At 43.9% G+C, this 26187-nt stretch overlaps 2 long non-coding RNA genes across 2 annotated transcripts in view; one reads left to right on the forward strand and one right to left on the reverse strand.

Moving 5' to 3' along the window:
* Window positions 1-23718, forward strand: LOC121241902. Its single transcript, XR_005935836.1, has 3 exons — window positions 1-36; window positions 7012-7016; window positions 23508-23718. It is a non-coding gene; the product is annotated as an uncharacterized LOC121241902 (long non-coding RNA).
* LOC121241901 overlaps window positions 1-24444 on the reverse strand; it is a 70330-nt gene extending 45886 nt beyond the window's left edge. The window contains exon 1 of the long non-coding RNA XR_005935835.1: window positions 24413-24444. This is a non-coding gene — a long non-coding RNA (uncharacterized LOC121241901). The remainder of the gene's footprint in view (window positions 1-24412) is intronic.
* Window positions 24445-26187: the final 1743 nt, after the last annotated feature.

Raw genomic sequence — 26187 nt, forward strand, 5'->3', positions numbered from 1 at the left:
TCTAGGATGAAAAGAGAGTTACCTTGAGAAGTTTTAGTAGTCCACTAGGGATGACCAAAGAACTCAAATGAAGAAGACAGAGAGACCAAAAAGACTTAGTTATTTATCCTCAAAACATCTCCCGTAAGAACCATTGAAGCTTTTCTCTCTATCGAAATGAGAGAAAAAGTCATTTTGAGGATTTTGAAAGGGACAGAGACTTTGTATTCTTCACGCTTGAGTCCATATAAAAGTCACTACATTTGCTGAAATCCAATTAAGAATTAATAATCAACCAGAAGTCATATGAAATGTAAAAGGAAATATGAGAATATTTTGAACTAAACCACCAAAAAGATAAGAACGAACGAACTGATAAGTGTCTTGGAGATTTGATGATCAAGCTGTTACAAGGTCTGTAGATAACCAGTTGAAGAAGAAACTATATTTATATGGCTCTATCTAAATTCACTTCAAAACTTCAAGAATCTATCATCCGAATATGGTTGAAAAAGAAAACCCTATTTCAGATGCAATATGATTTCTCCTACGGAAATCAAAACTCAAATGTTAGAAATCTGGCTAAAAGATTAAGACATGAAACCGAATTATATATATCATAAAAGAAAACCCAGCTGCAGAAGCAATCCAATGGTTTGAGAGAAATTAAAACCAGCAGTCCACATTTCACACTAAACTAAAAAGGGAATCGGGAATACCTCTGGGCTGTTGCAGAGAATAAACAACTCTGGAAGCCATTTCCCCTTGCACATTAATCAAATCCTTTTCCTTCTCTAGAAACCCCTCTGCATTCCAAACCTGTTTAGTCGCTTTATTTTCCCCTCTGCTTGGCTTCCCTACCCATCTTTTTGTTGAAGCCAGTCTCGGTGTAAACATTTGTTCTCCTAATGACTTCCTACAATGCAAACAAAAACGCTGGAACCGTTAAAAAATCACCTCTTGAAAATGACTGTTTTCCAGCCCCGGAGTACCCAACGAGAATGAATGCCTCAAAGGCTTCAAGACATCCATTTCAACACAATTATGCACTACCTCTAGACGAGTCACACATGCTGTCACATTATCCCTCTTCAAGAAATAACCAAAACCCCCTCCAATACTTCGCAAAATCGACTCATGAAAATAATTTGGAGGCAACCCCGGTAACGAAATCCAAATCGAAACCCAAACAGAATCTTCTTCATTAATGAAATCTGGCGTCCAATGAAACACTTTATACGACACCCCCTCCATATCTGAATTCCCTCAAGCCATCATACTAATGAAGTCTTCCTCATTCGAAATCCGCACGAGAACATTTCAAGGTCTTTTCAATTGACCCACCATAGGCACCGAACGCAACCCCCATCTAATTTTGATAAAACCATGCACATGATCAAGTGACGGCCTTTGACGTAAAAATTTCTAAAACCACAGAGAATCGAAACGGCTCCACTAACTGCTTGATCTCCGCCTTTGAGAACAGAAAAAACAACTCCCCATCATTGAATCTTGGATCTCGAAAAGGAATATCCACGTTTGGAAGCATTTGGGTCCTAGAAACAACGAGATCAGCAAATGCCAACCCCTCCAGCTTCCCGACATCCCCTCTCGATGTTAAAATCTTCTTCCGCGCACCAATCTGATCAAAATCAGCCCTAGCGGTGCCATGACCTACTGTCAAAGACGAAGGCCCTATTATAAAAAAATCTCCTCTCATAAATTACGGAGCTTAGATACATACTTAGATACATATGGACATATGCTTAGATACATGTTGTTTTTTTATTAATCCATAATGTTATTTTACATGTAATCTTTTATTTAATAGTTTTGATTAGGGTGTGATTATTTTTTATCAGCTATGTATATTAGACTTGAATTTTTAGACATTAGTCTTCATTTTTTTGAGTGATGAAATAGAAAATTCCTGCTAAGTAGTCATAGTTAATATTGTCAGTGTGAGTGATAGGCTAAAAGAATTGCAGTGACGCAGTAAGAACTGTAAATGCACTGTATAGCCAAAAACTACAATGGCCCCAGTAAGAACTGTAAATGCACTGTATAGACAAAAGACTACGATGGCCCCAATAAGAACTGTAAATGCACTGATACAACAAGAAAAATAGACTATAATGGTATTAAAAGAACCATCTTTATATACTGGCCCAAAAGGTTGCTGTAGGTTTAGTAGGTTCCAGGGTTAGATGACTACTTAAGATAATAGGAGTATGGTTGAGATTCAGGAGGATTTGATCTCCCATATAATTTTTTAAATTTGCGTTAGAAATTAATAATAAGACATTGTGGCGTAAGAGGATTTGATCTCCCAAGAATATAATTGTCAATTTAAAAAATGGTGATAAATTGGGAGAATTATGACATTTGGCATCGCAAGATTCAATAGTTAAGGTCTTGGAGGCCTTAACTCACTCCCTTAATGAGCCCGAGCAAGGTGACTCGGACCAACACCAGAGAGATCATGAAGCTTATATTGAATGGGCTAAGAAGAACAATTGTGCACGCATGATCATGTTAAGCAACATGCATAATGATCTCATGTGTGAGTTCGAAACCTATGACATTGCCTAAAATATGTGGCAAGCACTAAAGATGAAGTTTGGGAGAACTTCAACCACGAGGTTGCTCGCATTGACTATGAAGTTTGACTCCCTATAAGATGTGATCTGACCACATGACGAAGCAACATCTTAGGGCAATGTCGACCATGATCAGTGAACTCAAGACGGCAAGAAACAACCTGACTGAGGAGTAACGAGTCCTGTCAGTGATACCCTCACTACCAAATTCTTGGGAGACAATGAGCCAGAATCTGACGCACAATGAAAACATCAAGGATTTTGATGATGTCTCATGTCACTTGGAGCTTGAGGTTGAGCGCCTTGAGGCTGCTAAGCCCAAACATTCGGCCTATATGGCTGAGTTTGGTTCACTCAAGGCATCTAGGAGTAGCTGCTGGGCAAGTGAAGAAAGTGTCAGGAACTTCTCAGAGCAGCAAAAAGAGGCAACCGCTGAAAGAACAAGTCAAAGATAGAGTGTTTCAACTGTAGAAATAAAGGCCACTTTGCTCGTGACTGCATTAAGCCAAAGAAGGTACACTCTGACTATTCTTACATTGTTTATGTAACTAACTATGTGATGGTTGCTCATTCCTATCCTATGTGGACTGTTGATTTAGGAGAGACCAAGTACATAGCGCGAGATTGGGTCAATTTTGTGGAGTATCGCCGGATTCCAATTGGGAGTCGTGATATAGGTAGAGAATGAAGCTAGCGTGGAGGTGTTGGGACTTGGTACTAATAAAGGAAAAAGCATGGAGTTTCGCACAAGGTTCAAACCTCCTAAACCCTAGCAAAACACCCACAAGTTGGACTTGTAGGGTGGCTGCACTCTATTTCTCTATGATGTGCTAAGCTCCCATGATCTGACGAATAGGTACGAAGTCCCAGCACCTCCACGCTAGCTCCATTCTCCACATTGATATCACTACTCCCAGCTAGAATCTGGCGATACTTCACAAAACAGACCCGATCTCACGCTATGTGCTCTGTCGCTCTTGAATCAACAGTCCACATAGGATATGAATGAGCAACCATCACAGGGCTAGTTACAAAAATAATGCGAGAATAGTCAGAGGGTACCTTCTTTCGCTCACTGTAGTCATGAACGAAGTGGTTTTCTTTTCGTAGTTGAAACACTATCTTTGACTTGTTCTTCCAACACTTACCTCTCTTGATGTGCTGAGAAGTTCCTGACACTTTCTTCCTTTGTCCAGCAACTACTCTAATCTTAGACTTCTTGCACTTAGGCCTAGATGCCTTGCGCTATCCAGACTCATCCATATAGGCCAAATTTTTAGGCTTAGCAGCCTCTAGGCACTTAGCCTCAAGCTCCAAGTGACGTGAGACATAATCAAAGTCCTTAATGTTCTCATTGTGCTTCAAATTCTGACTCATTGTCTCCCAAGAATTTGGTAGTGAGCGTATTACTGCTTGGACTTGTTGCTCATCAGTCAGGTTGTTTCCAGCCGACTTAAGTTCGCAGATCATGGTCGACATTGCCCTAAGATGTTGCTTCGTTGTATGGTCAGAGTGCATCTTATTGGGAGTCAAACTTCAAGGTCAATTCGTGCAACCTCGTGGCTGAAGTTCCCCCAAACTATCTTTAGTACTCGCCACATATTCTGGGCAGTGTCATAGGTTTTGAACTTACACATGAGATTGTTATTAATGTTGCTTGACATAATAATGCGTGCACAACTGCTCTTCTTAGCCCATTGAATATAGGCTTCATGATCTCTTTGGTGTTGGTCTGAGTCTCCTTGCTCGGGCTCGTTAAGGGAGTGAATTAAGGCCTCCAAGACCTCCTGCGCATCTAAGCTATATTAAATCTTGCAATGCCAAATGTCATAATTCTCCCCATCCAATTTCTCCCCATTGTTTAAATCAACAATTTATTTTTGGATGCCATTTCATTACAAAATGCGTAAAAAAGGGATATTACACACACACCTAAGAAATCTGACGCGTCCATCCAAGCTAGAAGAAAAAATAATATAAACACGTTGCAAGATCGAAAATTTGTTAGGCTTCATAATCATCTCTTGCGCCACAATGTCTAATTATTAATTTCTAACCCAATCTTCATGCAAATTGAAAATATTATATGGGAGATCAAATCCTCCTGAATCTCAACCATACTCTCACTATCTAAAGTAGTTATCTAGCCCTAGTCACATGTAAAGACAGAACCTACTAAAACCGCAGTAACCTTTTGGGTCTGTATACAAGGACAATTATTCAGACTACAGCAACCTGTTGGGCCAGTATACAAGGATAGCTACTCAGACTACATCAACTTGTTGGGCCAGTCTACAGAGATGGTTCTTTTAAGACCATTATAGTCTATTTTTCTTTTTATATCAGTGCATTTACAGTTCTTACTGGGGCCACCATAGTATTTTGGCTATACAATGCATTTATAGTTCTTACTGGAGCCACTGTAGTCTTTTGGCTATACAGTACATTTACAATTCTTACTGGGCTCACTGCAATTCTGTCAGCTTATCATTCACACTGACAATACTAATTAAGACTACTTAGCGAGAATTTTCTATTTTATCACTAAACAAAATGAAGGCTAATGTCTAAACTTTCAAGCCTAACATACATAGTTGATAAAAATAATCATATATCCACATCACGTAATCACATTTAATGTAAAATATTAAATAAAAGATCACATGTAAAATAACATTATGGATTAATAAAAAAATATTTTTTTATCTAAGCCAATAAATCATGCAATTTTTTTTTTTTTTTTTATAATACAAATGTATAAGAAATACATTTATAATTCCCAATTAAAACCAAAAGAAACTCGAAGCCTAGTGGTGCACCCAGTTCCTTGGTTTTGTTAGGTGGTCCTGGGTTCAAAACCCAAGTGTGCCATTTTGATGTCGTTTTATATGTTAAAAAAAAACTTGGGATTCTTTAGTGCGAGGCCATGAAAATAGCCTAGCCCACCTTTTTTTTTAAATAGAATGGGCCGAATAGCCCAAGCCCAGATGAGTTTTAAATCAAAATATGGGCTGAATGGCCCATGCCCAGATGACTGAGTCATCTTCTTCCTTTAGCTTGTGCACTCATGAACAGAGCCTCGTCGTAGCAAGGCAGCTGTTGTCGCTGCCTCAGCCGTAGACGCAACCGCAACCGCATCTTCACCCTCAGCCACCAAGACATGGCTCTGCCCATAAATAAGGTGGTGCCACACCACCTCTTTGGTGCACGCTGCACCGCTGTGGTGGTGTGCGCAGCACCATGCACCTGGGTGCACACAGAAGCAGTTTAACCTTACAAAAAAACAAACAAAACAAATGGCACTAACATAGATCCAAATAAAATATGCGGAAAAAATAGTTTTTGGTAAACTGAGAACAACTAAAAATATTCTCTAACAATGTTAGAGAACTCAGCGGAATAGCTCAAGCGTTATTTATTGAGTTGCTCCACAAGTTTATCCAGCCTAAACAAATAATCCAGCAAGCCTCAAGCGTCTCCTCTTAGGGATGAAGTATACTACATAGAATGAACTAGAGTTAATACTCAACAAATCCACAGCCTAAATACTTTTACAAGAGAGAACAAAAAGAGAGAGATTATGTACTTTTTTTTTGGAAGAATCTGAGAACCTTTTTTTTAGGGGGGGCTGTATATAGCCCTCCCTGTGCATTTCATACGACTAGCCTCAAAAGCCAACCTTTAAACCAATAAAGTGGTCGTTCCACTTTAACTCTTAAGCGTTACATGCCGTTATGGCACAGGAGGAGGGGTTTGCCCATGTGGGCGCCCCTCCAACTTACATCTCCCACTCGCATATAGTGGGCATGACCCCCAGCCTGCATCTGTCTAATGTTCTCAAACTTGTTTATACAAGCAAATAGGCCGTGCGACCACCAAGTACACCTACAAAAAGAAAGGTGAGAGCACTATACCAAATCTCTCATAGAGAAGACCATCATAGCAACACTCCTAAAGTGTCTTGTCATGCTCTAGACTCATTTGATCGCATCAGATCAAACATTTTTGAACCCTCTTGAGTTTACAAAAACTCATAATAATGCTTGACTACCTCCAAATCATTTCGATGTGTTCCCAACCTTAGTCTCTACAATGTGTAGCGTCATAGTTTGACGTCGGCAAACACCATCGAAGATACTATGTCGAATAGTCTTTTCCCTTTGCCTTCATGTCATTCAACTTTGGCTGAACTGCTTTCCCAACAAGGCCTCTTTAGACTATATCAATCATAACCATAGACAACATGCCAAAGTAGCAGACATCACAACCTCCATCTTCTGACCTAGTCAAAGGTAAAAGTAAAGGACACTTGATAAAATATGAGACTCGCAAAGTGAGAAAGACGGGAACCATTTACTCACTTAATCATTTGGTCTAATAAGCAAATGTAGTATAAAATACATGCTTTGGTAGATTTCTCCTCCTCAAAGAGCATATGTCTATCAATACAGTATAGATCTTAGTCTAGGCACTGCTTAAGCGTCTAACTCGAGTTCCTCCATTTTCTCGCTTTCGAGGTGTCAACGAGGATCTTGCATCTGCTAACCACAGGCTACATGGATTGTAGGGTATCCATGCATGGTCTTCTCAATACAATAGACCTCATCTTAGCTCCCACTAAGGTGAGATATATTTGTCTCAACCAACTTATCCCCTTGGACAATTACCTAGGGACACAATGTCTCATCCACACTCTCTACTCAAGCGCTAGAGGCGATTGCTCTTGTGAGTGAGCCAATCTAAGCTTATTGACATAACTTGTGTGCGTGTATATCCAAAAAACAATACGATAAAGATAAGAACTAAATAAAATCATATAGCATTAATATCCCAAAGGAAAGTTTACACCTCATATCGACTAAAACATAAATTACATTCATAATTTATGCAATCCTAAATTACTAACATGAGCCATAAAAATATTTCCTGCTATAAGCTTTGTCAGTGGATTAGCGACCATGCAACTCGTAGAAAGGTGTTTCAGGATTACTTCCTTTTGCGCTATCATGTCTCTAATGTAGTGGTATCTGATAACTATGTGTTTGGTTCTTCCATGATACTTTGAGTCTTTAGCATAAACGAGAGCTGCCATGCTATCGCAGAATATTGTCAATGGATCTAAAGTATTTGTGTTGATGTCGAAATGTTTGAGGAACCTCCATAACCAAACAGCTTCTTAAATTGCTGCTAAACAAGTTATATATTCTGCTTCCATGGTAGATAAGGCTATTCAAGGTTGTTTCTTATTGCTCCATGTAATGATGCCATTGTTGAGCAGAAAGACACGTAGTGGTTGATTTGCACTCATCTAGGTCACTTCCCCAATCAACATCGTTGTAACCTCTCAACTGCAAATTCGAACCTTAATAGAATAACACATAGTCCACAATTCCCTTGAGACATCTCAGAATTCTCTTGACTGCTTTCTAGTGAGCCAGTCTAAGGTTAGATTGGATCCTATTCACCAAGCCAATTGCATAGTATATGTCTGGTCGAGTACACATTATTGCGTACATTAGGTTGCCCACAACATTTAGCATAAGGGACATAGACCATCTTTTCCATTTCTCTTTGAGTTTAGGATACAAACCCTTGTTGAGCAAAAAGACATACACAGTGGTTGATTGTGTTCATCTAGGTCACTTCCTCAATCAGCATCGTTGTAACCTTTTAGCTGCAAATCCGAACCTTGATAGCATAATACATAGTCCGCAATTCCCTTGAGATATCTCATAATTCTCTTGACTGCTTTCCAGTGAGCCAATTTGAGGTTAGATTGGAATCTACTTACTAATCCAACTACATAGTATATGTCTGATCGAATACACATTATTGCGTACATCAGGCTGTCCACAACATTAGCATAAGGGACACGGGCCATCTTTTCCATTTCTCTTTGAGTCTTAGGACACAAATCCTTGGACAAGCTCTCACCTCTAGCAAGGGTGTCAATGGGTTTATATTCACTTATTTGGAAGCGCTCGAGAACTTTCTTTATAAGTCTGTTGAGACAAATATAGAAGTTTATTTGATCAATCTCTGTAGATCTTAACTCTCAAAATGTATTCTGCCTCACCCATATCCTTCATCTCAAAATTGAAGGATAACCACTATTTTGTGACAACTATCAACCCTTTGTCATTTTTAGCCAGTAGTATGTCATCTACATACAATAATAACATAATGGAGCTCTTTTCGGACATTTTGACATAGACACACAATGGTGCTCCGTGATCATCGTAAACTCATTCAAGAGAATGGCTCGATAGAATTTGAGATACCATTATCTAGATTATTGTTTTAGGTCATATATAGACAATTGGAGCTTGCACACCTTGCGCTCTTGACCTTTGACCACAAAGCTCGTGGATTGGTACATATAGATCTCCTCATCTAGTTCTCCATTGAGAAATGTTGTCTTAACGTCCATTTGATAGAGTTCCAAATCCATGTACGCTACTATGGTTAGAATTAGGTAAATTGAGGCAAACCTCACCACTGGTGAAAAAATTTCCTCATAGTTTATACCTTCCTGTTGGGTATATCCTTTCGCCACTAGCGAGCTTTGTACCTTTCTATTGATCCATTTGACTTGTGTTCACCTTTAGAACCCATTTGTTCCCAATAGAGACCAGAACAACAACATGAGACGAAGGAAAGTTAGGCTCCCAATGGGAAGGCCCCTACATGGTCACTGCCACAAATCACTCAGGCTCCTATCAACTCCGAGACTCGGAAGGACATGAGCTGCCACATCCTTGGAACGTCGAACATTTATGGGAATTATATTGCAAAACTTGTTTAATAAATGTGTGAATTCATGTTTTCATGTACGCTAGGCCCCCGATGGGAAGGCCCCTCAAATCACCTGGGCTCCTATCGGCTCCGAGACTCAGAAGGACATGAGCTGCCACGTCCCTAGAACACTGAACATCTATTGGAATTCTATTGTGAAACTTGTTTAATAATTATGAATTCATGTTTTCATGTGCGCGCGATAGATCCTAATAAAAGAAGTGTTTTATTTCAATGTCAAGTTTCAGACACAAAATCAACGAAATCTTTATCAACAAAATCAATAAAATTCCCATCAACAGAATCTGCAAAATTGGCAAAATCTCCATCACAACTTACCTCCCTGCCAGGCCGAAGAGACAAGTGTAATGCCTAAGGCTGCTCTATCCCTCTCGAGGAGGAGTGTGGGTCCTACGCTGTCGTCTGGTAATAACGCTAGCTCGAACAAGATGGTAACACTCTTGGTTCAACTCTGGAGCCCCTCTGCATGCGGGGGTTAAAGGATGCCTGGTCATGTTACGCGCCGAGCAAGGAGCTAGACATTGCTCATAACAAAGTCACACACACGCTAGGGTGTGCGGGTGGTCCCGAAGGGAGACCATGGTGTACACAGTAATAAATGGTTGTGATTACCCCGAAGGGATTTTTGGCATGAGTGTCTGTAATTTAATGATTTTTCGGAAGGTGGTAAAAATGAATATTTTTTGGGTTATTGCATTCATAACTGCAACATGTTTTATTGTATAATTTCATGGTTGAATCTCTTGGTTGTTGTTCTGTTGATTTATTTACTAAGATTGTGAAATCTCATTGTGGTATTCCTACCCATGGTTCTGTGATGCAAATGAGGGGTATGAGCAGGAAGGGCATGCCCCCACCCGAGGAGTGATGGTAGGCTTTTCACGTTATTTGTTTAGACCTTTGTTTTCCATTCCTTTATGTCAAGTTGTATTGTTTTAAACTCTTTAGGTATATAGCTTGACTGCCTTCTATTTTTTTCACTGTGAAATTTATGTTGTACACATTTTGCATGTTTGCACACACACACACACACACATTTGCACAAGACAATCGGGTGTATGAGCCGTGTGGTCATCATTCTGGTGTCATGAGGTCCACCAAATCACAAGTGACGTTCATGGGCGCCACAATTTAGGATTTTGGACTTCATCAGTTTGATTCTCCCAGAATGCTCACAGGCATACTCTAAGGGATTGCAGAGTTAATATATCAGAATGCTTTCAATGGGACTGAGGCAGCTTCTGTATCGACTATCGAGTGATTCATATGGAGTTTAGGTATTCCAATGCCACTGCAGAGTCAATATGGGAACCATCCCGTTTGAGCATGATACAAAGGATGGTGGTGTTGATGTTATATTTCGTAGCTCGAGCAGAATCACGATGTCCAAGTTCCACGTTGCTTGCAACAAAGAGTAAGAAGGGGCTCCGATGATACCTGGGGTCACTCCGATGCCTAAGTCAGTGGATAGTTAGTTCAATGAAGAAAGCTCAAGAACACAAAAGTACAATAGGGTTATCAGACACAATGTGAGACAGACTCTTGTAGAAGGGATCTCCCCTATTTATACATGGTTCGGGTTCCGTTGTTGATGGAGATCATGGTGTGTCAGGTGTCAGGCCTGCCACCACTCATTTTCTTGTCTCCCCAACGTGTCAGTCCTAGCCTAGCTGGAGATCATGCCCTGTCACGGTCACGGGGTGCGAATTCATAACCCCTCCATCATGGCTTCTCCCGTTCAGTTTCTGTCACTTCAAGTTCCTCGAGACCTCCCCTTCAGTTTTTGCCGATTCGGCTTCTGTCGATTTTACTTTTCGAGGCCACTTGCTCGCTCAATAAATTCATCTCCTAGTTTCTTCCGATTGTCCCATTTCTCGAAGGTTGATTAGACGTTCCGGATGTCCCTTTCCACGCCCTGGGACCTCATTAGTCTGTGCTGCCCTCTCTTCTATCCCGACGGTTGCCGTTTCGATTGTTGGTACAGCGTGGCGTTTGCTGACGTCACTTCCCTCATGGCCTCTTCATTTCCCGAGCCCTCCCTACAGCTTCCCTTCCCTATTTAAAGTGTTCCTCCCCTTTTTCTTCCTTCTCCACTTCTTCTTCAGCAGTTCCCCCTTCGACTGTTCTTTCCTTCTCCATTTCCCCCAACCACTTTTTCTCTCTCCATTTCTCCCGTTTTGCTCCCAACCATCGCGCTCTCCTTCCTTCCTTTACTTCAGTCACCATTTTCTCGCAGCTTCCCACTATTACGATGGCACCTATTGATGTCGTTCCTCCATACTTCGGGGAAAACGTTGGGTTTCCACTGTCACCGGCGCTAAGTATAGGATTCCTCCTTCCGTGGTTTTGGAGATGCCTCGGGGCGAGCATGCAGTGAACCCTGAAAGCACCGCAACAAGGGTGGCTCTCTTCTAGTTAATGTTCGCCAATGGTCTTCACCTCTCGTTTAGTCGCCCGATTCGAGAAGTTTTAAATTACCTCAGCTTGGCCCCGTCGCAGCTCCACCCTAACATGTGGTGCCTCTTGACTTCCAATTGTATCATCTACCGAATGGTACTGAACGAGACCTCCGAAGCATATCCAAACTTGACATCTCGGGAATTCTTTTATGCATATCGGCTTGTCTACCAACTGGGTAACGTTGTTAGCTTCCAAGCCCAGTCTTCGATTCGAAAGATCACTTCCCTTGAGCAACGTCGCTCCAGCATAAAGGAATGGTCTCGAAAATTCTTCTTCGTGTTCGGCCCAGACTAGGAATATCCTAACGGGAAAGCCGCCCATAAGGAGTTCCCCATTTAGGTGTGTTGGGGGTACCCCCCTTCTGTAGAGAGCCTGGAGCTTACCTTCAATCAGAGGGAAGAGGCTCGGTACGAGTTGGTCATAGCTTGGATGCGGGCCCACTCGGACGAGTCAAAGATTGATGTGATCTTCTCTGAGGAGAACATTTGTGACTACTTAACCACGCCCAACCGCTTGTGCACCATCGGAAGAAATTTCATGGGTAGCATCCCGCCTCCTAAGACCCAACCCTCTCACCGAAAACACGCCTCGCGTCCTTCTAGCTGTCGGGCCAAGCGACCGAAGGTGTGCAATGATTCTCCCCCTCAAAGTGGTGAGGCCGGGGAATCTAGAAACTATTCCCAAATGCCTCACGTCCAGGAGTCCGTGAGTGCAGACATTTTGGTTCCCTCAACATGGGGACAACGACGTCATTTCCTAGCGATTCTGGCCTTGCTGTCGGTCCTTTTGCTTCAACCAGTTCTCGACCCGCCAAAGCTTTCCAGGACTAGTTGCTTCATTCGGCAGAAGAATTGGAAGCATGCGATCTTCAGGCAACGTTTTTTGCCTCTCTAGCGCACCCCTTCTCTCACGAGCCAATCTTGTTCGAGCCCTTCACTTCTTTTGAGGATACTTTTCAGAAGGAGACTGTTGCAGGGTTCCACAGGCAGGTTCGTCGTCCAGGCTCCGGGATGCAGAGCACCCCCTTTTCGAGACTCAATTCAAAGAGATACCGAGGACGAGCGAGGTGACACACTATTGGCGACGAAGGCGACTCGACCCCGGAGCCCAGGTTGTAGCAGGCAGAGCCGAGCCCTTCCAGAGCCACAAGCTCAAAAGGGCCAAGGGCAAAATTCTTCTTTCAAGATGAAAAAGAAGAAGTCGGGGAAGAAGAGAATGGAGAAGGTGAGGAAGGCGAGTGGTTGACTCTCGAGGCTCCTCCTGCTATAGCTCGGAGCTCGGCTGAGGATCCTCCCCCTGTCATTGACCTGAGTGACGACGACGATTTGGAGCTTCAACTCTTGTGGCGCCCGGGCCATTCAACGAGACTGGGGGTCCCTTCCCAATCTTTCTTGGCAGCTAGCGGTTGCCGGTCCCTCATCTTCCTCCAGGGCAAAGCAGACACAATCCCCGACCTCGGTTAGGGACGAGGCTCAGGCCGATGCTTCCAAGCACGTAGGCCGGATGTTGAGACCCATGTTCGCCCAGGTATGCTCATCTCCTTCCACCAGCCTTGTTTCTCTGCCGCTTACATTATTATTCACAAAACTCCTTTTCTCACTTCTTTTTTTGTAGGCCGTGGACCAATTGGCCACGACAATCGAGGAGGAATTGGTAGAGTTGAAGGAGGCCAACCGGGATCTCGGTTCCTTTAGGCGCTTCGGGTATTTCAAGTTAAAGCAAGCAGCTCGAAGGATAAAGGACCTAAAGATTGAAGGGAAGGAACTGATCAATGAGGTGGTGTTCATGACGGAACAAAACTAGTATCTAGAGACAGTCACCGTGAGGAGCAAAGAGAAGAAGAAGACTCTCAAGGACCTTTTGCACAATGCTGACCAAGATTTTTTTCATTTGATGTCAGAGACGAAGCAGCTCGAAGAGGCTCGCATTACTTCTGAGCAGATCTTGGTCACTCGGGAAGCAGAGCTGAGGACCGTTTGGGAGCAGTTGGAGTCAGTTTAGGAGAAATTGCAAAAGTCCAAGGAGGAGACGGAGTCCACCCAATGGGAGATGGATGAATCCCGAAGGGTCGGGCCCTAGCAGTTGGGCAGCGTTCGAGGTTGTTATTTGAGAACTTTAGGCACTCTCAGGAGGCCCAACGCTTAAGAGAACAACTTCAACTGGCGAAGGCACGCATTGGTGAGCTCTCGCAATCAAGGGTCCAAAAGAACATCGACCTCCTCTCCCGCAACATGGAGTTTGCCAACCTGAAGTCTCGTCTGGGTGACGTTGCCAAGTTTTTCGAGGAGGTTTGATCCCAGATCGCGAACGCCAATGCCATTCAGGATGCAGCTTGGTCATACGGCTACAGTGGTGGCCTCAAGAGGATGCACCAACACCTGTTGCAGCATCTCGAGATGGACTTGCATACCTTGTCTTGGGCATCCCTCCCTCCCGGTCCTGAGGAGCAAGCTTTTGTCAAGAATTTTGGAAGCCCAGGTATCCTCCCTTCCTTACGGGCGCTCCTCCCCCTCCTTCATCCCAGTAATAGGCTCGAGCCTCCACCTCTTTTTCTTTTTGGCATACCAATTTATAATTTTAATGCTTTGGTGAATTGAATGAAAAGCTTATTTCTAGTAACTGTTGTGTTCTTTTGTTTTCCGTCTTCTCTCTTCCATCTCCTTTTTCTGCGCTGTTTCGGCTAGGGCTCAGGGCCAGATCCTGGGGCTCGAGACCATACTTTGTTGGACAGGGGGGCGGGGGGGGAGGGTTCGGACCAAGTCTTGGGACTTAGAACCTTACCCCACAGTGAGTCAAGGGACTCATCTTCTTGTGAGTGTAAGGACTCGACTTTGTTAGACAGAGGGTTGGTTCCAAACCCTGGGACTTGGACCCTTATCCCTCAATTAGTCAAGGGACTCGTCTTCTTGCGAGTGTAAAGACTCGACTTTGTTGGACGAAGGGTCGGTTTCGAGTCTTGGTACTTGGAACCTTACCCCTCAGCGAGTCAAGGGAGTCAAGGGACCCGCCTTCTTGCGAGTTTAAGGACCCGAATTTTATTAAGTCAAGGGACTCGTCTTCTTGCTAGTGTAAGGACTCGGCTTTGTTGTATGGGGGGTCGGAACCAAATCTTGGGACTTGGACCCTTACCCTGCAATGAGTCAAAGGACTCGTCTTATTGCAAGTGTAAAAACTCGACTTTGGTCGACGAAGGGTCGGTTCAGGACTCAGAACCTTACTTTGTAGCGAGTCAAGAGACCCATCTTCTTGTGAGTATAAGCACTCAACTTTTATCTACTCAAGGGACCCGTCTTCTTGCGAGCGTAAGGACTCCGCTTTGTTAGACCGGAGGTCGGGATAAAATCCTGAAACTTAGACCCTTACCCCGCAACGAGACAAGGGACTCATCTTCTTGCGAGTGTAAGGATTTGACTTTGTTGGACGGAGGGTCGGTTCCGAGTCCTAGGACTTAGAACCTTACCCCGCAGGGATTCAAAGGACCGGCTTTCTTGCAAGTGTAGGACTAGAATTTTATTGAGTCAAGGGGCTTGTCTTCTTAAGAGTATAAGGACTCGGCTTTGTTAAACGGAGGTCAGGACGAAATCCTGGGACTTGGACCCTTACCCCACAACGAGTCAAGGGACTCGTTTTCTTGCGAGTGTAAGGACTTGACTTTTATCGAGTCAAGGGACTCGTCTTCTTGCTAGTGTAAAGACTCAACTTTCTTGGACGGAGGGTCGGTTTCGAGTCCTGGGATTTGGAACCTTACCCCGTAGCGAGTCAAGAGACTCATCTTCTTACTAGTGTAAGGGCTCGACCTTGTTGGACGGAGGGTCGATTCCTAGTCCTGGGATATCGAACCTTACCTTGCAGCAAGTAAAGGGACCCGTCTTCTTACGAGTGTAAGGACTCGACTTTTATCGAGTCAAGGGACTCATCTTCTTGCTAGTGTAAGGACTCAACTTTGTTGGACAGAGGGTCAATTTCGAGTCTTGGGACTTGGAACCTTACCCAGTAGCGAGTCAAGGGACCCGTCTTATTGCGAGTGTAAGGACTCGACTTTTATCAAGTCAAGGGACTCGTCTTCTTGCGAGTATAAGGACTCGACTTTGTTGGACAGGGAATCCGGACCAAATCTTGGGACTTGGACCCTTATCCCGCAACGAGTCAAAGGACTCGTCTTTTTGCGAGTGTAAGGACTCGACTTTGTTGGACGGAGGGTTGGTTCCAAGTCCTGAAACTTGGAACCTTACCCCGTAGAAAGTCAAGGGACTCGTCTTCTTGCGAGTATAAGGACTCGACTTTGTTGGACGGGGGGTCAGGACCAAATCCTCGGACTTAGACCCTTACCCCTTAAAGAGTCAAGGGACTTGTCTTCTTGTGAGTGTAAGGACTCAACTTTGTTGGACGGAGGGTTAGTTACGAGTCCTGGGACTTAGAACCTTACCTCGCTGTGAGTCAAGGGACCCGTCTTTTTGTGAGTGTAAGGACTAAACTTTTATTAAGTCAAAGGACCCGTCTTCTTACGAGTGTAAGGACTCGACTTTGTTGGACGGGGGGTATGGACCAAATCCTGGGACTTGGACCCTTACCCCGCAACGAGTTGAGGGACTTGTCTTCTTGCGAGTGTAAGGACTCAACTTTGTTTCATTTTGACAATAAGATTTGAGAAAAAGCATCCTGGCGTTCTCATTCATTCATAATTTTTCGTACGAGTTGCTGTCTTATGCTTCTACACATAGTAATTTTTTTAAGTGTTCGGCATTCCAGGGGTGAGGTAGCTCGTGTCCTTGGCTGTCCTGAGGCACTAGGAGCCAGGTCGATTGCATGCGGTGACTACATAAGGCCCTTCCCATCGTGGCCGCAACTTTCTTTCATCCGGGATATTTATTCCCGTCTGTCGCAACACCATGTCGCCTATCTTGAAGGATCGTGCCCTGACTCATTTGTTGAAGTATTGTTTTGCCTTTCGCTTGTTACTCGCCATTTGCATTGCTGCTTCCTCCCTTCTTTCCTCCAAGAAATCCAAGTTCTCGGCTAGCCTTTTGTTGTTTGTGTCTGGGTTTGGACAATGGTTTGGTATGCCCACAGTACGCTTGGAAGTTCTTCTGCCCACGGTCCTTTGTACGCCTCGATCCTTTTCTTGAGGGCAGAGATGAGGGTTTTGTTGGTTGCCTCAGCCCCCCCATTGGCTTGAGGGTGTCCTGGCGAGGAATACTTTACATTAATCTTGAGCTTTGTGCACCATTCCCAGTAGTGTGTGCAGTTGAACTATCTCCTGTTGTCTGATATGGAGCTCTGAGGTATGTTGAATTAGCAGACTATCGACTTCCACAAGAGTTTTGATGGTTCAGGGGGTGATGCTTGCGAGTGCCTCCATTTCCACCCACTTGGTGAAGTCGACCACAACCATGGCAAACTTGGCTCCTCCCCTAGCTACCGGAAAGGGGCCGATTAGGTCTAGACCCCATTGGGTGAAAGGCATGGGGCCATGATTGAGGTCAGCTCCTCTGCCGGGCGGTGTGCAATTGGCTCATGCTCTTGAAATTTTAGGCATTTCTTGGCGAATTCCTCCGCATCACTGAGGGAACGAGGCCAGTAGTATCCGGCCAGAGTTACTCTTGTAGCTCAAGCCCTTCCTCCCGAGTGGCTTCCACAAATTCCTTCGTGGATCTCTGCTTGCATGTATTGGGTTTCGTCTGGTGTGAGGCACCTAAGGAATGGCTCTGAGAAGCCTCTTTTATATAGGACTTCTTCCAGCAAGGTGAACCAAGCCGCCCTGTTGACCTTCCTCCCTTCTTTTGGGTCACTGGGTAGTTGCCTTTCCTGCAGGAACCTCTGTCGCCCATTCGGGAGGTGCTAGGGTCGTAACAGACACTTCCCCCAATGGATAGGGCATCAACCATCCTGATCACAGTGAGTTCTGGAAGTGGAAGTTCCTCCTGGCCCAATGCAACCCTCGCTAGGCTATCTGCCTTCTGGTTTTTCACCCTCGACATCTTTGAATGCTAAAGTAGCGAAAGCGGTCGCGCTCGTTGCAAACTAGTTGAAGGTATTTCTTCAGTCTTTCCTTTCGTGGTGAATTGCCCTAGCACCTGGCTAACCACGACTTGGGAATCAGCCCTCACTTCTATTTCCTTGGCTCCCAGTAACCGTGCGATCGACATCCCCGTCAAGAGCACTCCATACTCGATTTCATTGTTTGTTACGATGTGCACTCCTACTCCTCCACCAGCCGGGCAGGACAAACCATTTATGCAGACTTGTCAGGGCTTTCCTTGGGGAGCACCTGGTACTTCCTCTAGGAAACTAGTAAACTTGGCAACGAAATCTGCCAGTACTTGTCCTTTGATCGCACAGCGCGGGGCTGGTACTCCATATCGAATTCACTGAGCTCGATTACCCATTTGGCGAGCCGTCTTGAGGTGTCTGGTTTCTGTAGCACCTTCTTGAGGAGGAGGTCGATGAGTACTTTTATCGAGTGGGCCTGAAATACGGCCTTAATCTCCTAGCTGCAACAATTAGGGCGAACACCAACATTTACATTCGATGGTACCATGCTTCTACACCACGAAAGGCTCAGCTCATGTAGTAGATGGGCCGTTGTCCTTCTTCCATTTCCTGGACTAGTATAGCCGATACAGGAGGTCGAAGTTGGCCCCCAAAACTGGGATGAGACTTGTGAAAAGGCCTTCACCGATCTAAAGTTATACCTGAGTCACCCCCCACTGCTGAGCCAGATGAGACTAGGTGAGACCTTGATTGTGTACTTGGCAGTGTCCCCACACCCCAGGAGCTTCATTCAATATTGCTGGAGGACGGAGAACGCTTCTCGTACATCTGTTAAGTGTTTCCGGACTCCTTGCTTTTCACCAACAGATCATCTACGTACACTTCTGTATTTTGGCCGATCTGCTATTTGAACATTCAGTTGACTAACCGGGTAGGTGGCCCCTACATTTTTCAAGCCAAACGACATCGCTTTGTAGTAGTAGAGCCCTCGGTCTGTTATGAATGCTATCTTTTCTTCGTCATCCGGATTCATCCTGATCTGATTGTACCCTTAATAAGCGTCCATAAAGCTAAGGAGAGGATGCCCTACCATCAAGTCCACTATTAGGTCGATGCATCCCCTGCCATCAAATCCACTATTAGGTCGATGCGTGGTAAGGGGAAGAAGCTATCTTTTGGGCATGCTTTATTCAGGTCGGTGAAGACAACACACATCCGTCACTTCCCGTTGGCTTTCTTCACCAAAATTGCATTAGATAGCCATTCCGGGTAGTGGATCTCTCAGATGAATCTTGTTGCTAGGAGGTGATCTATCTCTCCAGCTATTGCCCCATAGGCAATCTATCTCTTCGGATATCGCCCCATACTTCTCGACGCTGAAACTATGCCGCTTCTACTTAACTTTTCTTGCCATTGGGTCAACGTAAAGTCGTTCCTCGATGATGGAATTGTCGATCCCGGGCTTGTCCTCGTGGCTCCAGGCGAACACATCTCAATGTTCAATGAGGAGAGATACCAAGGCTGCTCTCATCTCCGGGTCCAACTCAGTCCCGAACCTGACCTGTCGTCCCTATTCCAATTGAACGATGATCACAAGCTCCAAAGGTTCGTTGGCTGCGGCCTACCAAAGGGGCTGTTCATCTGGCGGACTTCCCCGTCCCATTTGGTCAGGACTGGAGGCGAACCTAGCTTGAATGCTTCTTTCGGCTTTTCAATCGATGCTACGACTTTGACCTCATGCCTCAATTCCCGATCATAGCATTCCAGTGCTAGGACCTACTCGCCATAGATTTCGCCCACTCCCGAGTTGGTGGGAAACTTCATTTTGACGTGGTAAGTGGACGTCACCGCCTTCAAGCTGTTCAGGGTGGGGCGTCCTAGTATGGCATTGTACGAGGACGGGGCATTGACAACCAAGAAGTCGGTCATGGTGGTCACCGTCCTGGGCACCTTCTCAGCAAGGACTGAAGAGTAATGGCCCCCCTTGGTTGAACAATGTCTCTCGTGAAGCCCTTAAGTGGCATTGGAGACGAGCGCAATCGATTCGGGTTGATGCCTATCTTGACAAAGGCTTCCCAAAATAGGATGTCGGTTGAACTGCCGTTGTCGATCAGGATCCTCCGTGTTCTGAAATTTGCTACTTACATCGTTACCACCAACGCATAGTCATGTGGGTGGAGGACGCCTTCTTCATCTCCTTCGTCGAAGGTTATCGCGGTGCTTCCAGTACGTTCTTGGCTGCCTGCTTGCACCCCTTTCAGCGTTGAACACTTCCTTGTAACGTGCCCTTCAGGTGTGTGCCTTTCAGGCCGACAAAGTGGCTCCACCTCCCCGCATATCCTCTAGTGATTGTGTTGGTCTCCCCAAGCAATCTGTCCTCCACTAGGGCGCATCTTCCCCTTTCGTCCCCAGCTCCTTGCCTCCTTGGGCTTTCTCTCTACTGGAAGCCCCGGAGCCTACCTCCATTTTGGTCCACTTGATTCTCTGACTGACGCAACCGATTCTTATGCTCTTCTTCCTTTATTCTATCTTCAGAGCATAGCAGTCTCGGGCGTTGTATCGGTTGTTCATGTGGTACTCACAGTACGGGCGACTCTCCACCTCAAGGTTGTTCTCTTTTGGGGCTCGAGTGTTGGTCCCCTCTACTGCCAAGTTCGTGTGGGCGTGGCCCTAGGGCTGAGCTGGTGGTTCCCTTTTTTTCTTCGTATCTGACGCTCCCCTCCTTGGTCGCAGTTGGATCACTGCCCTAACGGCTTCATGCCGGTCCGTTCTTCCTCAGATCTTCACGGGGCAGTCAGGGCCTCGAGGGTGTCTTGGTCCATGAACTCCTTTAGCGTGGTAGGAGTCTTTCGTGCTATCTCAAACATAAACGGATTCAGTGGCTAGATTCCTCTTAGGAGTGCTGCTAACGTGATCTTCTCGTCCCACGATTTGACAATAAGGAGGTAAGCTATTGGGCGTCCCCTCTTACGACTGGCTAGGAACTGCGTCATGAAGAGGTGGGTGAGCTCCTCGAAGCTCCCTATTGTTCTTGACAATAGTGAAACCATGCAAGGTCATATGGGCCTTGAATGTTTATACGTGCTCCAGCGGGTCTTTGGATCCGTCATACGCTTCCATATGGGGAACTTTGAACTTGGGGGGGATGCAGCATAGCCATGATCCCCCGCTGTACGGGAGGTTGGAGCTGACGAGTAGCTGGTCTATGGTTGATGGGGTGTCTATCTTCTTCTCCATCTCTGCACATTTGTCACCCATCTCTCAGATTTTGAGGTGCATCTCGCGTCTCTCCTCTTCCGCCGCAATGTCTGTTGGGGCCCTCCCCGAATCCTCATGCTCGTTGCCGCTCAATTCCCCCCCCCCCTTCCGCCGGCTCCTTGTTGGCAAACCTGAGGGCTGCGTTATCCTGGCGGAGAGTTCCCGTTTCCTATGTTAGCTTTCTTATGGTCTCCTCTATGAGATCTATTTTTTCATAAAAGCGTGTAGTTTGCATGCAGGCAGCAACATGGTCCCAAACTACAAGAAGGAAGAAGAGGCTCTGATGATACCTGGGGTCACTCCGATGCGTAAGTCAGTGGATGGTTCAATAAAGAAAGCTCAAGAACACAGAAGAATAATAGGGTTATCAGACAGAATGTGAGAGAGACTCCCGTAGAAGGGATCTCCCCAATTTATACTTGGTTCGGTTCCACTGTTGAGGGAGATTGTGGTGTGTTAGGTTTCAGACCTGCCACCACTCATTTTCTTGTCGCCCCAGCGTGTCAGTCAATCATATGGCTAGCGGGAGATCATGTCGTGTCAGTCATGCTAGGTTTGTCCTGTAGCCACCTCCTTGCCATGACAGTATGTCAAATCGCGGGCGAGCCATCCTTCGTACATGGGGTGTGCCATTGCGAGCCGAGTCTCTTGACACAGGCATTGATCGAGGCGTACCTTGGGTCTGTTGAATTTGTGATGGGGCACGTGCAGCCGTCCGTGTGCAATTGGGCGTCCTGTCCGGTGCTTTATGATAGGGCTCGACAATTTGCCAAGTCCTGGGACGTTCTTCGTGGCACCTCTGAGCTTTGTCGAGAAGCCATTCTGGGTTGGTTCGCGCTCGTTACGTGATCTACAGGCCCAGGGTCTCCAGTCCCTTGGGCCCAATCCCTTGGGCTTGGAGTTCCATAGCTCAGCCCTAGGCCCTTTTGGGATGGGCCCCCCCCCTCACAGGTGGTGTCCTACTCTACAAGACCTATTTCTTTGGGGTAAATCTCTCTTTAGATAAGCTCTATTACTATTTGTTGAACATGCCACTTGGTCACACTAGACGATGCGTTTTACCTACTTACAGTCATTCCTCACCTTATGACCTCTCCTTGCCCCTAGCGCACACTTTTATGCAACACGTATCACAAACAGGTATTCTCGTACCAACTATTGAGTGTCTCATGGAGTTTAGGTATTCCAATGCCACTATAGAGTCAATATGGGAACCATCCTGTTTGAGCACGATACAAAGGATGGTGGTGTCCTTTCTCTGCAGTCTGCAGGACCTATTTTGTTCTTGGTCGCACATGATGATGCGTGTTACCTACTTACAGCCATTCCTCACCTTTACGACCTCTCCTTTGTAGACTTTTACACCCCTACGCACACCTTTACGCAACACGTATCACAAACAAGTAGGGTATTGTTTGCAAAAGCAAATCAGCGAAACATTTACAACAAAAGCATCCTCTGCCACCACAAGCATCTAGCATTCTACTAAGAACATCCATAGCAATAATAAATAGAAAATGAAACAATGGATCACCTGGTCTTGGCGTGCCATTCACTAAGATCAAGAAGCAAGCGGAGGAGATACAATGCTTGAGATCCAACTACACCATCTCTCCCCCAAACCAGACCTTCCATGTAAGTAAAATATATAAGTGTGACATATATGAAACTTTCAATATGTATAAAGTGTGGTACCATTTTAATGCATTAGGAGTCATATTATTACTCTTGAATATACCATCTTATCTTAGGCGAGCGTAATCTTAGCAGACTTGTATGTTATTCTATTAAAGAGAAAAGGCAAATTGAATGAAAGGTAGAGAAAGCCCAATGAAACTTTAATTGTATGTGATTCCATCAACAACTATAAATGGCAAATCGAAGCTTTCTATGCAAGAAAAAGAGACAAAAGACATGGCCCAAGCTTTCTATGCAAGAAAAGAGCAAGTCACTAACCCACTCCAATGCAGCATACAAGCAGTTGGTCCTTGCAGATAGATTGCAAAAATTAACAAAAAAAACACATACCTACACCCGAAAAACATCCAAGTCTGGCAATTAATTCCCTACACCCGAGAAAAGATGGCACCTATCTCTATATATACGATGTTTGGAATAAGAATCTATTAATTCCAATGTTAGAAAAAATATAAAATTTATACATCTTGGCTATTATAATTTTTAAAAGTGATTGTGTGTAGTAAAATAACTAAAATATTTTATATTTTCAACTGTGTATTGTCCTATCAATTTCATTAAAACTGCCAACATTTAGTCATTGTTAAGGAGTAAAAAGACTTAAACGTTCCAAATTTTCAACTACACTTTATAGTCTTACCAATTTCAAATGAAATGGATCGAAATACTATGGTAAGTCTAGGATGAAAAGAGAGTTACCTTGAGTAGTCCATAAGGGATGACCAAAGAAGTCAAACGAAGAAGCAAATGAATAAGGCAGAGAGACCAAAAAGACTCGGTTATTTGTCCTCAAAACATCTCACATAAGAACCATTGAAGCTTTTCTCTCTATCTATCAAAATGAGAGGAAGGGTCATTTTGAGGATTTTTAAAGGGACAGAGACTTTGTATTCTTCACGCCCGAGGTCATGTTAGAGATACAGAGTCCGGGTAAATGCCACTACATTTACTGAAATCCAATTAAAAATTAATAATCAACCAGAAGTTATATGAAATTATAAAGGAAAAATGAGAATATTTTGAACTAAACCACCAAAAAGATTAGAACGAACGAACTGATAAGTTTATTGGAGATTTGATGATCAAGCTGTTACAGGGTCTGAAGATAACAACGCAGCTGAAGAAGAAACTACAGGAATTGTGGTTAACTCACAGGGAAGGAAAAGAAACTATATTTATATGGCTCTATCTAAATTCACTCCAAAATTTTCAAGAATCGATCATCCGAATACGGTTGAAAAAGAAAACCCCGTTTCAGATTCATAAGATTTCTCCTATGGAAATCAAGACACAAATGTTACAAATCTAGCTAAAAGATTAAGAAAAGAAACTGAGTAATATCATAAAAGAAAACCCAGCTAAAGACGCAATCCAATGGTGCGATAGAAATTAAAAACAGCAGTCTATATTTCACACAAAGCTACAAAGAATCGGGAGTACCTCTGGGCCTCTGGCCTGTTGCAGAGAATAAAAAACTCCGAAAAGCATTTGTTGTTGTTTGTTCTTAAGAGAGAGAGAGAGAGAGAGAGAGCCAAAAATGTAGAGAATACAGAAACATGTAAAGATGGATTGCGTCTATCATTCTTCAGCCTGAGTTCTCTTCTCTCCACAGGCACAGGATTTCTCAATTATGGAGGAACATTGCGGATATGAAAACCAACGCCTATTTATCCTTTTTAAATTTTCTAGCCGTTGTTACTAATTGCAATGAAAAAAAAAACATAATCCACCGGGCTTTTTAATTTTTCTAGCCGTTGGAATTGTCTCGTAATTAAGGTGGGATTAATGGGCAAAATGTTTTCTTTGTTTTTAAATATCCAGCATTAGTTTACTTTTTTAATTTTAGCATAATTTTGAAGTGAAATATGAAATGTAGTGGGAATTTCTAGTCGTTAAGTTGTTTGTAATTTTGTAATTGTGTATCTGTGAACAAGATCATTTAGGATTAATTTTATTTTTGGGTGTTTCTCACCATTGGATTGATATGAATTCAAACAGATTTTCTAAATTGAAGCAGCCAATCACATTAGAGGAATGCACAAAGAGTACGTAAAAGTGACTGCACATAAAATTTTTGTATCCAAAAAAAGGCTAATAACTCTCATTTTCTCCTCTTTTAGGCTGCGCTTTGTTCTCACCCAATTTTATGCTCTTTTTTGTGAAAGTGTTGCGGTCATCTACGGTCACATATTGGCAATATAATGGCCAATCATCCGACAAAACTGAAAAGAGGAAAAATAGAACATTGAATTCAAACACTCACATACTAAGCAACCAAGATCCTAAAGAACAGAGGATTTCATTCATAATCATTCCTTTTATTTTTGTATTTTTTTTTAATTATCCAAAAAATAAATTACAAGTCTCATACTCAAAGAACTTGGCAATCAATATAGATGGTTACCTCGTGATGATACTTTGAAACACAAGCACACACAAGGGGGGAAAAAGAAAAGAAAATGGGCAAGTTACAGCACACCACACCACACCACACGACAATTTAATCAAAACATGAAGCAAGGAGACAGACAATCATTAATATAAGTACAATTAATATTGGCAATATAGTCGTTTGAAAAAAACCCTTGATTCATCTAAAACAATCTTTGTGGACATAATATGGGGACAATCTTCATGCCCCCTTAACATATCCCTCTTTGTAGCACAAGTAAAATCCATGGTTCGAAATCCATCCACAGATCTTGGACTCTCTGGAGATGATACAAGCCATTTCCAACCGATGGTTTCTTTTTTTTTTCTTTTTTTTTTTTATATTAATTAAAAAAAAAAGAAAGAGAGGCAAAAGCCCCAACTTTATTAATAGCCTCACTAAGGCAGAGGAAAGCCACAAATATAGCAACAAAAAAAGGCTAGCGCCTAATCTAGGGAAGACCCCATTTATCAGTACGTACAAGGCTACAAAAACGTCTCCCCCCAAATTCCTCACCTTGAAAATCTAAACTCCAACCCTTTGTACCCTCCTTAGCAAGAAAATCTGCAACCAAACATTCAGCAAACGAAACAAATGAAGTGCTCTTCCTAAAAGTCCCATAAATGCCAAAACTTACACACTTCCGAGCGAAACCATCATACTATCACAATCGAGCCCAATTCCACCAGAAAGTCCCTCAAACCAAGTTGATTACACAGCTTTAATCCGTCAATAAAAGCTCGACACTCCGCAACAGTGTTGGTGGCATGCCCATAAAAATGAGCAGACCCCGCAATAACCTTGCATGAGAGTCTCGAAACACACCACCCCCTCCGGACAAGCCTGGATTGCCGCACGAACCACCATCCACTTTAATGTTACTTCATTGGCTACTAGCCTGGTCCACGCAATTTTTCGTTCCGCAAACGGTTTTTTTGTGGAGCTTTCAACTTC

The sequence above is a fragment of the Juglans microcarpa x Juglans regia genome, chromosome 8D (assembly GCF_004785595.1).
Source record: "Juglans microcarpa x Juglans regia isolate MS1-56 chromosome 8D, Jm3101_v1.0, whole genome shotgun sequence".
NCBI classification, from domain to species: domain Eukaryota; kingdom Viridiplantae; phylum Streptophyta; class Magnoliopsida; order Fagales; family Juglandaceae; genus Juglans; species Juglans microcarpa x Juglans regia.